This window comes from Hemicordylus capensis, chromosome 4, assembly GCF_027244095.1.
Source record: "Hemicordylus capensis ecotype Gifberg chromosome 4, rHemCap1.1.pri, whole genome shotgun sequence".
NCBI classification, from domain to species: domain Eukaryota; kingdom Metazoa; phylum Chordata; class Lepidosauria; order Squamata; family Cordylidae; genus Hemicordylus; species Hemicordylus capensis.
Genome location: NC_069660.1, coordinates 68,601,226 through 68,616,818, shown reverse-complemented (window position 1 = coordinate 68,616,818; position 15,593 = coordinate 68,601,226).

Here is a 15,593-nt window from a genome sequence, read left to right as displayed (position 1 = left end):
CCATCCGACCTCCTCGGGATCCACTTTGGCACAATTGAGCTCATCAGGTTGTCTGTTCTAGGTGTTATTTCCTTTCTGTCATGAGACATGGTGAAAACAACCAAGACAATAGTAGCTTTTGTGGAAATGCTGTCCCTGGGTGCAGTGGTCAGGTGTTAGGGATCCACTAGAAGGGATGTGCGCAAACCAAGGTTTGTTTATTGGTTTGGTGCTGTGGGGAGGAGAGCAGAGGGTGGGATCTTTTAAAAAGAGAGCAGGTCCTTACTTGCTCTCTGCAACTGCATGCAGCTTCCTACTGCAACGGTGCTGCCCCAAGAACCCGTACATGTCATCGGCATGTACATGGCGTCTGTGCATGCACGAGTGCCATTTGCATGGTCAGCATGGTGTTTCTGACTATGCAAATTGTGCCTGTGCATACATGGATGCCATGTGCATGCAGGCGCCATGTGCGGTTCCTAGTGCCAATGCCTCCGCAGCAGGAAGCTTCATGCAGTGACGGAGAGCAGGTAAGGACCTGCCCTCCTCTTTTTTCAAGATCCCGCTTGCTGCTCCCTTCCCCTTGGTGCCGAACTGGTAAAAACCTCATCCAAACTGGTTTGGTGCCAAACCAGTGCACAAATCTTGATTCGTGCACATCCCTACCCACCAGCTATTGACAGGCAAGGAAAAAGGGCCAACAAGGAGACTGCAAAGATTTGGGGCTGGCCGGGGCAGGGAATTTTCCCACAGTTAGACTTCTTGGAAAAATGGCCTGTGCTCTTCAGGGTCAATGGAGCACACCTCTCCACTCCAGAGAGGTTGGGGTCAGGAGTGTGCCGGCCTGGAGGCTTCGCCACCCTTCCTGTTCTTCTCTACTCCTCCTGAGCTAGCCCAGTCACCCTTTAAGGGGGCTATGTGGGAATTTTACCCATGCTCCCCGAATGGCCCTGGGGAGCCAGGATTTTCAACCACATCAGGACTGGACTCTCCCCACGCTTCTCAGGCACCTTGGCAGCCTCGCCTGGCGTCAAAGCCTCTCCTTATAGTGAGGTGAATAGCACAGGTGGGATCAGACAAGGTGCTGGCCCATCTGGCTGCACCTTCAGGTCTTAGGGAACCCCTGAATCCCCATCCAGCCATCTGCTCAAAGGCCTCAGCTGCATTACACATTTACATGAATACTGTTGATTGGTTTAAAAAGTTCTGGCCAGTGCATTCCTGCACTCATTTACCTACAGTTCAGGGACGTAGCTATAATTGAGCAAAAGGATTCAAAGAACACGAGCCCCCAGCTCCTGAGGGCCCTCCAGGTCCACCTCTCCTTATTTTCTTCATTATCTCCCTCACTCTGGGGGGCTGCCAGAGAGAGGGATGAACATGGGGCCCCCTCTCCCCTAGCTACGCCCCTGCTACAGTTTGGTGTCTGCCTCTTTCTTTCTCTCAATACAAGAGCCTTCCTGGATCAGACCAAAGGTGGTCTTCTTTGTCGCCAAACCTGATGCTGAGAGCCGATGGTGCCATTGCAAATTCAGACGTGCAAGTGACAGTTCATGGCGGTCCCCACAGCCACTGCCACAACCCCCCCCCCAAATGGCCTATCATGATAGTCCCCATAGCCACAGTCACAACCACACCCACCCCAACAGCCATGCTCAATAACCACGCCCACCCCATTGGCCACATACCCTACTCAGATAGATGCAATAATTTGGGGAATTCTGTTCTAAGAAGTTTAGGATGGTTCCTTAACCCTACTGAGCTTGAACCCCATGTGGTTATGCATTCAAAAGAGCAGTCTGGACTGTCAACCACAAAGGGCAGAGGATACTCCTTGTAACAGAAGACAGGAAGAATGGTAATAAAATCAATTGTAGTCCAATATTCAGTTATGTAACAAAGTGTTGGAATAGCAAGAGCAGCATGTTATTTCCATTAAGAAAGCAAAGGGCTTTGCATCCCTGCTGAGATCCTGGAGGGGGGGAAGTACTGGGGCTGCATCTCTGTCCATACCTGCAGCACTACACCACTGTGAACAAGGCATCACCAGGATGCAAAGACAGGGACAAAACAGAGCCAGTGGTATACCAGGGATGGCTTCCAGAAAATAGGGACTGTTGCTGGTAAATAGAGAGAGTTAGAGCTGATGCACTCCCAGCCTACCAGAAACAGCCTCACCTGCAGTTTCACCCAGGGGCGTATCTATAGGGGGGCAGGGGGGGCACGTGCCCCGGGCGCCACTTGAAGGGGGGCACAATTTCTTAAAATTAAATATTTTTTTTAAAATGGCCACCAAAAACAAAATGGCCACTGGGCATGCTCAAATGGCCTCTGTAAGCCAACATGTGTGTCAGTCAGATGTATGTTGGGGGTGTGGCGGGGGGGGTGTGGCGGGGGGGTGCAATTTCAGTGCTTGCCCTGGGCGCCATTTTCCCTAGTTACGCCACTGGTTTCACCCAAGAGCAACTTGCTACGTCACTCTAGGTTTCCTTCACAAGCCATGAAAAAGCCTGGTCCTGCTTAGTGTGAGAAATGTGCCGTACATCGAAGATGAGTAGAATAGCCTCAGGCTAGTTGCCAGTTTGCTCTCAAAGCTGAGTTCAGTTGCTAACATTTCAGGGTTTGTGTTGGGAATGTCAGACATGAAGTCCCTTCAGTTTCCATTTGGCTCTCCCCTTTCAGCAGCAAATAAGCAAGCCCTAAACTTGGAGCAATTGATGGAACAGTTAAGATAAAAGCCGCTGGGTTCTTTGGCTACAGAAGGTCCCATCACAGCTTGTGCATTTGATTGCTTTATCCTGCAACACTGTGTGACCAACTTGCCAAAGAAAGTGGCTATCAAGCTCTCAATATTCCTTTGCAGCCAACATACAGGGAGCTCAAAGTGCCCAAGCTCCTAATCCCACTTTCTTCTCCAGTTGTGAGAAAATAGCATGAGTGAGACAAAACACCTTATTGGGCCAACCTTAACTGCAAGTTCTCCACTAGAATGAGGTATTCAGAGAGAAAAGTTAAAAAGTGTTGTATCAGCTTAGGTAATCATTTATTTTTAAACCTGGCAAAGTCCAAACCTGGCTATTCTAAAACAAAGGAACATGAAGACTTGAAAAGAGGCGATGTTAATTAAAATACAAATAGTTTGGCTAATTGGCTTTTCTTAGAGAATTATATATTACATATACTACAGGATACTGTCTCTTACTCTGTAGTATACTTCCAAATTGCCTATGGGCAAAGGACCTCTCTAGAGGGTGATGAGGACAAGCAGTTTCCAGGACCTGAAGACCAGCAAAGGGCCTAACAGGGCAGCACTTTTATTTTCACAAAGCTCCAACAAATTCTCCATTTGCACATCCTGCCTTTTTCAAATTAAGGGCCACACTGAAGGTACCTTGCCCAAGAACCACCCCCACCCTGTCTCTAAGATTGCAGGTCTAATACAGGTCTGGCATTTGAAGAGAAGGCAAGGAGGTTAATCAGAGCAAGGACTCATCAAGGCTCGGGTCTAGGCTCAGTGGAAATACTGAGCAGCAGGATACATTTTATTTTATTTTAAATCAGCTTTTAATGCCTGGACTCAGCAAAATGATATCACCTCTAAAAATATACAGGATTCATTTCCCTCACCATTGAGTAACCTCAGTCACCAAAGCTGTACAATATGCAATTAGAAAGTAAAACGAATCAACCTTTGCATGGCACTCAAGTGTTAAAAGGCAGAAAATAAGACTATTCACGCAAGCAGCTTAGCTCAGGTTCGGGCAGCCCAGCCTGGGCTAGGCTGCCTGTGTACAGTGCCAGCATCACTCCTGACGCCAGCACTCTCACCCAGCTGTACCTTACTTTTAACCCCATCCTTTAACCAGGGGCCAGGATTAAGGGTGTAAGCATGCCCTTAACCTCAGTGACAGGGTCGTTTTCATGCTTGGGCTGAGTGCAGCCTGAGCATACACAGAATTCAGCTCCTAGAGCACCCAACACCTGGGAGGGATCCCCTAATGCAATGCCCTGTGCTCGTCGTGCGGTGCTTTGTGGGATTCCTGGAATCCCAGCCTCCAGAGAACCGTGCTGCTCAGTGCAGATCATGTGGGCATGTGGCAGTGACCCAAAGAGGACCTGTGAGGATTGTCTGGGGGAAAGGTAGATTCCCCCCTGCCTTTCCCTCCTGACCTGCCCACATGACTGTGAGCATAGGCTCAGTATGTCTCAACTGGCAAGAAGTATAAATAGCAGGAAAATGCAAGATTCCATATCTGGCAGGGTCTCCAAAATGTAGAGTGGAGAGCTAGTCTTGTGGTAGCAAGACCCCTTATTTAAGCAGGGTCCACCCTGGTTGCATATGAATGGGAGACTACAAGTGTGAGCACTATAATATATTCCCTTCAGGGGATGGAGCTGCTCTGGGAAGAGCAGAAGGTTTCAAGTTCCCTCCCTGGCATCTCCAAAATAGGGCTGAGAGAGATTCCTGCCTGCAACCTTGGAGAAGCTGCTGCCAGTCTATGTAGACAATACTAAGCCAGATGGAGCAATGGTCTGACTCAGTATATGGCAGCTCCCTATGTTCCTATGTACCTAGTTCCAAATGTCTTTTGTTCTCAAATAATCCCAAAGGGTTTCCTCAATAGTCTCAGGCACATGTAGCCTGGGCTTCTGGCAGGCTCAACCAACTATGTGTGCATCTAGCTAGGTATCAGGGGAAAGGCAGGCTGACACAATGATGGAAAATTCTTGAATCTGCCAATCTTTACAGTTTGGAAAATATATCCTATTAGGGTTGGTGAAAAGTTCACCAATATGGAGAAGGACTGAAAACTAGTCAATCATAGAAGAATAGGGAAATAGGGTTCTCATAACTCGTGCAAATGAAAAAGAGGTGCTTTCTTTTGGCTAAGGGGCAAGCAATGAATCTGGTTCTATAATGTGGGGCAGGGCTTCTTCCCACACAAGAAAATGATCGTGTTCATGTACTAGCAGACACAGGCTAATTGCAAAACAGATTTTGGCCTTAGAATCCTGTCGAGTTAAGTTGATTACACATTGTGAATCCAGCCAGTATGGCCCATTTTGACACAGGGATGGAAGAAATAGATTATTCCTTTTAGGACCGACCATCAAAAGTAAAGGATCCAGCAGTCAAGAAATAAGCCACATACTAGCACTTGGTAGGGTTGCAATGAAGGTCTTGGAAAGGATATTTAGATGCCGTGATGTGCCTATACCTACAAAGATTAGAATCATTTGGACAATGGTTTTTCCCGTGAAACTGTATGGATGCAAAAGCTGGACTTTGAAGAAGCAAGATAGAAAAAGCATTGATGCTTTTGAACTTTGGTGCTGGAGAAGACTTTTGAGGACACCATAGACAGCCAGGAAAACAAACAAATGGATCATAGAACAAATCAATCCAGAATTTTCACTCGAGGCACAAATGACCAGGCTCAAACTATCATACTTTGGACATATTAAGCAAAAAGCCAGCTCCCTAGAGAAGTCCATAATTATGGGGAAAGTTGAAGGAAAGAGAACAAGAGGACAACCAGCAGCAAGGAGGAAGGACTCGATTACGACATCAATGAATGCACCACTGAGAGACCTTAAAGGCCAAGCTGAAGATGGATCATCCTTGAGAGAATCTATCTATGTGGTCGCTACCAACTTGACGGCACTTAATCAATTAATCAATTATTTTACTTCTTAATCTATCACAAACACGGTCTTTTTCTCCTTCTATACCCTGTTCACACATTATGCCTTTTTGGTATATAGTTAGGAATATATGTGAAAAATGTGAATGCTACAACATGTTTGCAAACACACGTGTCATACAAGTACGCTTATCAAGATTAGTTCTAGCTTCCTGTTGTGTGTGTATCCTTAGTGACAAATTCAGTTTTGCTGAAATCTGCTAGTCCCTGAAGTTCATAAACCCCAAGTGTTATTCTGGGGACCATTTTCTCACACAAAAGTGCCTTTTGCTTTTCCTGAGTAATATGAATTTAGCCAAACCTACATTGCATAAATGTATATTAGATTTAGAAATCTCTCTCTCTTCTGCTTTCCATCCTTCATTAGCAACATTCATACATGCACAAGAAATAGCACCAGAGTTGCTATTTGCTTGTTGTATGATGTGTGGAAAGTGAACGACTGCAACTAGCATGATGAAAAAAAATAGTTGTCTTCATCGAGAGACATTAATGAAGCCCAAATGCACAGTGCAGATGAAACCTCTGTGGACACACACAAGTGAAGTTGAGTGTCTGTCTTGCTCATTCTTCAAACTTTGCTCCCAGGAAGACGAACACTCTTACTCAGAAATTAAGATTCCCACACAGGAGCTCACTTCAGTTTTAAAATCACATTTTCAGTTCATTTGAATTCATTTCACTGTATAGAGGAGTCCCACAGCCCCTACATTCTTCACTAATAAATCCTTGGAGCAAAAAACAGATGAAGAGTCCTTTCTGGGGACATCTAGAGAAAGCAGTGAGCTGTTGATGAGGGGAAGTTCATTACTGGTGGAAATACTAAAAATGGCTCATCTATCAAGAGTAGAGAATGTTAAAAGGAAATATCAGGAACATATACCACAGTTTCAGCCACCCCAACTATTTTTAAAATGATTTTTTACCCCAATGATTTTTAAACTTGGGGTTCCTCATTGAGAAAACCAGTCACAGTGAACAAACTTCCCTTAGTGACAGGTTGTCCACTATTCCTGGTCTTCCCAAGTCCTGAAGAGTTGCAGGAGAATGTTGTGTAGGTTATATGGTGGACTCTCTCAGTACATGTGGTGCAATGGTGAGACCCAGTAACCTGGCTAATGTGACACATGAAAAGCATGTACCTTAAAGCATGGTTCAGAATCCTCTGCAGTGTCTGGGGGTTCCTCAACAGACAGTTCTTCTCCTCTCCTCAGGAGAGGAGAGCTGGTCTTGTGGTAGCAAGCATGACTTGTCCCCTTAGCTAAGCAGGTCCACCCTGGTTGCATATGAATGGGAGAATTGATGCATGAGCACTGTAAAATATTCCTCTCAGGGGATGGAGCCGCTCTGGAAAGAGCAGAAGGTTTCAAGTTCCCTCCCTGGCATCTCCAAGAAAGGGCTGAGAGAGATTCCTGCCTGCAACTTTGGAGAAGCCACTGACAGTCTATGTAGACATTGACAATACTGAGCTAGATAGAGCAATGGTCTGACTCAGTATATGGCAGCTCCCTATCTTCCTATGTTCCTATGACAAGCTGATATGGAAAACATTCCCTGAAAGTAGAATGTTTGAAAACCTCAAGTAGGCCATTTAGCAGGATATACAGTGCCGAGAAAAGGTTTGTGAACCCCAAATAGATTAATGAGAATCACACTGCAAGGTCTTACCATGATACCCTTGTGTAATTGAAACCAGTCTTTCCTAATGCAATAGAAGGGCGAGAATTAAACAATGCTATGTTTCTTGAGACACAATAATGTACAAAGTGGGAACAATTAGACTAATTCAGGATCAGTGTGTGGATTAGAAAGTTAACCCCTAGTGTAAATTAATCCACAATTAATGGGCTCACCAAATCAGGTGCCTAACTAATTGGGTAACAAATAAACTACCCTCAGAGGAAAGCAGCATGACTGGGTTTGTGCATCTTGTGTCCTGTATAAAGGTCCTACAGGTCCTGAGTTAGATCTGTACCCTGACAGTCAATGGGAGCTCGTCATGCCGTGATCAAAATAAATTCTAGAGGACCTACAAAAAAGAGTAGTGAATGTTCATCTGTCTGGACAGGATTATAAAGCCATTACTAAGCATTTGGGGCTCCATCTATCCACTGTCAGACAGATAGTCTACAAATGGAAAAAGTTGAAGACTACAGTGACTCTACTCAGGAGTGGTTGTCCTGCCAAGACCACCCCAAGAGCAACCCATAAAATCATCCACAAAGCCACAAAGAACCCTAGACTAAATACCTGCAGGCCTCTCTTGCTGTGGCTGATCTGAGGGCTCATGTGTGTCAACTATCAGGAAAAAACTGAATGGGAATGGTGTTCATGGGAGGACAATGTTAATGAAACTGCCCCAAGGTTGATTGCCCTACACCCCCTAGTTTGGTCAAATGTGGGGAATTTAGCTCAAAAGGAGAGACAGTTCTAATCAGTCTTTGTATGAACTCAAGAAAATCGGCTTGAGAGAGAAGTTTGAATTAAATCAAAAAGGAGTTTATCCAAAGCAAAAATAATAAGACTAAATAAAGTAGAAGCAATGCAAATATGTTTAAAAATAGACTATTGTAAGGCAAATTTAGCTTAAAGTTCCAAATTATGTGTTCCCAGGCAGGCTAGAGAGGTACTTTAAGATAAAGGGGCAAGATTTCAGAAATAAGAGAAAGGGATAGGTTCAGCCCTGAAGAAGCCGGGCAAGAGGCTATATCACCTGTCCTGGAGAGGGGGACACCAAAGTGGTCTGCTGGAGTCTCTTGTTGCAGTCTGCAGGGGTCCAGAGTGAGAGGCACAAGGGAACACTGAGATGTTTCACAGTGGGTATACTTATATCCTAAAACGTGCCTTGAAGGCACTTTTTTTTGGTCCTGCTCTGCTGAATAGGGGAGCCCTGACAACCTTTTTCTTTTGGAATGCATTGTGTCTTAGTCCTTCTTGGGTAGGAAGGAATGTGTGTGAATCACCTATGGCATTCAAGGCTGATTGTGAGGACAACTGGCATGTGCAGGTGCATTTAAAGAATATCCTGTGCTGGGAAGGGCTTCCCAATAATTCTATCAAGAGTTTTGATGGGCACCTCTTTAAAGTTACATCACCGATTCATCCCTATTGTAATGGAGTCTGTTGTTTTATCTACCTTGCTTTCCTGGCCTGAGTGCTTCATTAACAACAGGTGTTATCTCTCTTGCAAGAGGAAGAGGGGCGTTTAGATTTCATTCCAAGGCTGAAATGATCTTGAATGCCAGACACTTGCAGTAGCTAGTCCTGGAATCTGCTTAGTCAGGTCCCCTCACACAAAGAGGGGTGTGCATCTAATCCCCTTTCCAATTTGTGGGAAATCGCAGTCAAATCTAGGGGCAACCAGTCCACTGCCAAGTAAGTGACTTGTCCTCATGTATAACATAGACTGGGAGCTCACATTGTGGTGCAGCTCCTGTGCATAGCAAAAGTGCAATCTCCAAGCTTGAAGATGCAGTTGCAACCAAGGAGGCTTCTGAGAGTGAGCAGAATAAGCTCAGCTGGTAACAACAACTAGGAAGAAACCACTGCTCTCTGAAAGGTGACTGAGTGAGTGCTTGCTTCTCAGCTCCAGGCAATTTTGGATGACACAGATTATTTAGATCCTTTCTAGACTGGCTTTCAGGTGGGCTATGGGGTTGAGACTGCCTTGGTCAGCCTGATGGATGATCTCCAATTGGCGATCGACAGAGGGAGTGTGACTCTGCTGATCCTTTTGGATCTCTTGGCAGCTTTCGATACCATTGACCATGGTATCCTGCTGGGCCGCTTGAGGGAGGTGGGATTGGGTGGCACTGTTTTACAGTGGTTCCGCTCCTATCTCACTTGGAGACTATTGTTCTGAAAAGCGAGAGCTGAAGTGTGGGATACCACAAGGCTCCATACTGTCTCCAATGCTTTTTAGAATCTACATGAAACCGCTGGGAGAGATCGTCAGGAAGTTTGTTCTGAGGTGCTATCAATATGCTCATGACACCCAAATCTACTTCTCCATACCAACTTCATCAGGAAATGGCATGACCCCTCTAAGTGCCTGCCTGGAGGTGATATTGGGCTGGATGAGGGATAACAGGCTGAAGTTAAATCCAAGCAAGACAGAGTTACTGTATGTAGGGGGTCAGGATCCAAGAGATGGCTTAGATCTGCCTTTTCTCGATGGGGTTGCACTCCCCCTAAAAGATCAGCTTCATAGTCTGAGAGTGTTCCTGGATCCCAAATTCTCCCTGGTCTCTCAGGTTGAGGCTGTGGCCAGGAGTGCTTTTTATCAGCTTCAGCTGATACGCCAGATATGTCCATGCTTGGAAATTAGTGACCTTAAAATGGTGATACATATGCTAGTAACCTCTAGGATTGACTATTGTAATGCACTCTACGTTGGGCTGCCTTTGTACGTAGTTTGGAAACTACAATTGGTACAGAATGTGGCAGCCAGACTGGTCTCTGGGTTTGCCCGAACAGACCATATAACACCAATTCTAAAAGAACTGCACTGGCTGCCGATAGGTTTCCAAACGAAATACAAGGTGCTAGTTATTACCTATAAGGCCCTAAACGGCTTGGGTCCGGGGTATTTAAGAGAGCGCCTTCTCTGTCGTGAACCCTGTCGCCTATTAAGATCATCTGGAGATGTCCAACTACAGATGCTGCAAATGTGTTTGGTGGCAACTCGGGACGGGGTCTTCTCTGTGGCTTTGGAACGCACTCCCTGCTGAAATAAGAGCATCTCCTTCTCTGTTTGCTTTTAGGAAGACCCTGAAGACGCACCTGTTTTCCTCGGCCTTGAACTGAGATTGTATTTTTTTAAAAAAATGGGTTTTTGATGTGTTTTTATCTATAATTTTTATCTTTTTATGAATTTTAAATGTGTTATATTGTATGTTTTAATTCTGTAAACTGCCTAGGATTTTTAAACTATTATTATTAGTAGTAAATAATAATAATAATAATAATAATAATACCATTGCCGCCCAGTTCACCAGTTCAGGATCTCCAAGAATCATTTGGATGACCCACAAGGCTTCTGGAATCATGTTCTCTGGACAGATGAATCAAAAATTGAATTTTTTTGACACAATCACAAACGTTTTGTTTCGCAGAACCCAAACACTGCCTTCCAAATAAGAATCTCAACCTGACTGTCAAGCATGGTGGTAGAGACATCATGATTTGGGGCTGCTTTGCTGCATCAGGACTTGGACAGCTTGCCATCATTGATGGAACCCTGAATTCAGCTGCATATCAGAAACTTCTAAAGGACAATGTCAGGCCATCTGTCTGTGAGCTGAAGCTGAACCAAAAGTGGGTCATGCAGCAAGGAGACTTTAAGCATTCAAGTAAGTCTACCACAGAACTGCTGAAGAAGACATTTCATGTTTTGGAGTCAGAGGCGCTCTTACCCCTGGACTTCAGAGCCGAAGCCCAGGGCCTCCACAGCCCCTGGGCCCCCCCAAATGTTCTTTAGTTTGTCCTGGGTGGTGTTGTCACCTGGCAGAGCATGATGATGCTTAATTTGCAGTGGAGGAGGGGCCTCCAAAAGCCTTTAGGTCCAGGCTCCAAAATTACCTAGGTGCACCTCTGTTTGGAGTGGCCAAGCCAAAGTCCTGACCTAAATCCTGTCGAAATGTTGTGGCAAGACCTGAAGTGAACTGTTCATGCAAGGAAGCTCTCAAATGTCACAGAGTTGAAACAGTTTTGTAAGAATGGGCCAAGATTCCTCCAAGACAATGTGAGAGACTAATCACCAGTTATAGGAAACATTTAGTTGTAGTTGTTGCTGCTCAAGGAGGTGCCACCAGTTACTAAATGGAATTCCCCCCCTACTCTTGTGCAAGTACTTCCTGCACTAGAACAAAATGATCCTACAAAAATATTGCAGGACTTGAATGAAACAGGAAGGGATTACTTAACCTCTAAACACTAAGAAGGGAAATAAATGACTTATTGTAGGAGGGTAGTATACAAAATGATGTGAGCATATGGAGCAAAGAGTTCTGTCATTTTTCGCCAATGATGTCACAGACATTATCCAATAAGTATCTGTAACACTTGGGCAACCACAGTCATACTGCCACACACCATTCATAATAGCATGTAAGTACTGAGAGAGAAATCCATCTTCACAGCAACAATATTTTAAGACTTTGCCTGGTTGCCGGGAAAATGCAATTTTTTGGCAACAGAAACATTGCCTTGAAGAAAGATATCTGGTTTGCTTTCAATAACAGAGGATGATCTGTATCTTGTCGAGGAAAGATTTTGGACACTACAATAACTGAATAATGACTAAAATGTGTGTGTGTGTGTGTGTGTGTGTGTGTGTGTGTGTGTGTGTGTGTGTGTGTATATATATATATATATATATATATATATATATATATATATATATATATAAACACACACACACACCAGTTGGGGGAAACCATACAGTGACAACAGTTGTTAATACAATAATATAACATAATTAATTAGATTTATTTACATATATTAAAATAATAAAACTATATTTTTGTTTGTTTATTTATTTATTGCATATGTATTCCATCCTCCTTTTGCTCATGACCACATATATGATTTTTTTTTTAAAATCCTCACAGCAATCTTCTGAAATAGGTTAGAGTGCATTCCAATACATATTTAACTGGGAGTAAGCCCCACTGGACTTAATGGGTCTTACTTCTGAGTAAAGAAGCATAGGTACTGTTAGGTGATAGATATTGCTGAAGGTTATCTAGTGAGCTTCATGGCTCAATGGAGTTCTGAAACCCCTTCCCACCTACCCACCCATCCACCCACCTACTAACCCATCACTTCAGCAAAATCCACCACTCTTTTATAGTATATCACTACACTGGCTGTCCAGGTGTTACATTTGTTTAAAAGTTATTTCATTAAGAACCTTAAAAAGTTGACAGTTTCCCAAACTGGTAAAGCAATTTTACAAAGGTGAAAAGATCATGAAGCTATCACCTAAAGTTCTCCAAAGTAATGGAGGATCCTCTTAGTATTATGGAAGCAATGCAAAATTATTTTGGGAAGGACAAGGTCAATGGCAAATGAATAAAATGAATAAAAGCAGAAGGAAAAGAAGGAAAGAGTTACCAGAGAACAAAGAACATTTAAAATGTCACCACTCAAATCACCTTAGAGAGCGAAGGGAAGTCTGAAGCTGGGCCCGGTGAAGTATTTGCACTTCAGGGCCAATGAGGGAGAAAGATGTGGACATGAAGGTCAACCTAATGAAGGGAGATGCATTCTAGGGACTGTCTCTGCCCACCCTGCATTTACCTGCTGTACCTACACTGCATGTAGCTCTAATTATTCAGCCCACTTAAGTTTCCTTTCAGCAAAGTCATTAGCATTATTGAATGCAGAACTTTAAACAGCAGGAGACATCTAACAGGCATAGCATGTCAACATGTCATTGGATAGGGTAGTGCTCACTCTCTGAATCAATACATTTAAAACCGGGGAGTGAAGAAAACAGGGACAGTTGCTTAGTTGTTCTATACTGACCTAAATCTACCAACTTCAGTGTTGCTGAGTCAACTGACACCAACTTTCACTATGCAATGTGTAGTAGTCCTGAATGTTCAAGGATTTAGAAATTACGCCTGGGTCTGGAATTCAAAAAGCCAGTGAATGTCCTTGTGAACACGGCCAGCCGGACAATGAGGCCAGGTTAAGTGTGTTCCCCCACCCACCCCATTTCTGTCTTAACGAATGTTTTACTTTGTTTTTATTCGGTTGTAAACCACCCAGAGACACAAGTTTTGGGCAGTATAAAAATGTTTTAATAAATAAAATAAATAAATAAAATTGGCTGCCTCAAGCAGCAGATTGCAGAGGCAGCAGATTGCTCACATCCACACTCCCAACACCAGGTGTGTAGCTATCACTGAGTGGATGGGTTCAAAGAACCCAGGCCCCACAGCTGCTGAGAGACCCCAGCTCCACCCCTCCCTATTTTCTTCTTTATCTCTCTCACTCCAAGGGGGTCCTGGGGATAGGGATGAACACAGGCCCCCTTTCCCCTAGCTACAGCCCTGCCCAACACCTCTGGTGGTACAGCGTTTCCAATGTGATGTTTCTGACACTCCGAGGTCATTCACACAATCAAAAACTATGTTCTAACCAAGTTGGGGAGCTGTGTGTGCTCCTGATTTTTGGTTGTATGGAAGCAAAATAGGAAGAAAACCTGGGTAGAAGTGATTGTGTGCAAGCAAGGTAGGAGAAAATGCTACCCAGGTTTTCTTCCTACCTTGCTTCCACACAATCACTTCTACCCAGGTGTTCTTCCTACCTCGCTTCCACACAACCAAAAATTGGAAGCAAACACAGCTCCCAAAACTGGGTAGAACACAGTTTTTGATTGTGTGAATGGCCTCTCCATATAAATCATGCAGTATTGACCACTGCTGGAGACTGGGCAGTTGGCAAGATGGTCACTTAACAGAATTGGATACTCTTTGGTTTTAAAAGGGGTAGGAGCAGGTCAGCTCCCAACACTGTGTGGCGGCAATATTCCATAGCATATGAGCAAAAATAAGAGCTGGAAAATCCAACTCCTGACATGGTTGCTGAGATCTGTTGAAAACTGGATCCTTGTTCTCCATCCCTAAGCCCACATGCCAAAGGAAACTCATAAAACTCAAATCTCAGCTCAGACCAAAAAAAAACCCTGAGAGAAAAAAATGAACATTTGGAGAAAGACACTTCTGCAAAACATAAACAAAACTTAAAACTAGAAGCAAGCAGGCAGCAGCAATCCAAGAACATCGACCTATCAGCTGGCTCTGACTTTGTCCCTTCTGCTGATGACATGGGGCTGTCAGTGTAATTACAGAAAATTGCTACAGGATAAACATCAATGTATTTTGAAGAATAATTGTGCTGCAGCCTCAAGATTCTTTCTGCATGTCAGGTAGGCACTGATTTTAGCTCTTTACTTTCTGACAAGCTCAGGAACTTGTAAACCCATTTCATCCTTCTTCACATCCCTCCCACTACCACCCCCACCATTTATTTATTTCTCCTTCCTTAAGTCACACTTTTTTGGGGAGATCAGTTTCCAAAGCAACATTTCCTAGGAAGCATTCCCTAGAGCAAGCTGGTTTCAACAGCATTAGAATGAGATGGGGATCTAAGCAAACGCTATCCAGGATGAGGAGCTGAAGCATTCCAAAATATTCACATTGCATTAATCTTATTTCATTTCTACATATCTCTGTACTTCCTGTTGCTATTAATCATAGGCTTCGCTGATGTCCAAACCTTCCCCCTTTCTTTATCTGGAGTGTCTGGCTTTGCTGTCATTATTGGATTCTTGGCAGAGTGCTACTATGCTCCAATACATCTCTAAAGGTTGTACGGCAAAGTTCTGCTTAGTGTCATTGCAAACATGCACCTCCATTGTTTCACTCCACTCAAAATGAGAATCTGAAGATGAGTACTGGTGGCTGAAAATGGTGTCTAGTAGGCAATTTAAGCTAGTATGTCATTAACCCAATGCTTCAGCCTAGCGGGAGAACTTACAGGTGAAACTCGGAAAATTAGAATATCGTGCAAAAGTCCATTAATTTCAGTAATGCAAATTAAAAGGTGAAACTGATATATGAGACAGACGCATTACATGCAAAGCGAGATAAGTCAAGCCTTAATTTGTTATAATTGTGATGATCATGGCGTACAGCTCATGAAAACCCCAAATCCACAATCTCAGAAAATTAGAATATTACATGGAACCAAGAAGACAAGGACTGAAGAATAGAACAACATCGGACCTCTGAAAAGTATACAGTGTACTGTGCTTGATTGGCCAGCAAACTCGCCTGACCTGACCCCATAGAGAATCTATGGGGCATTGCCAAGAGAAGGATGAGAGACATGAGACCA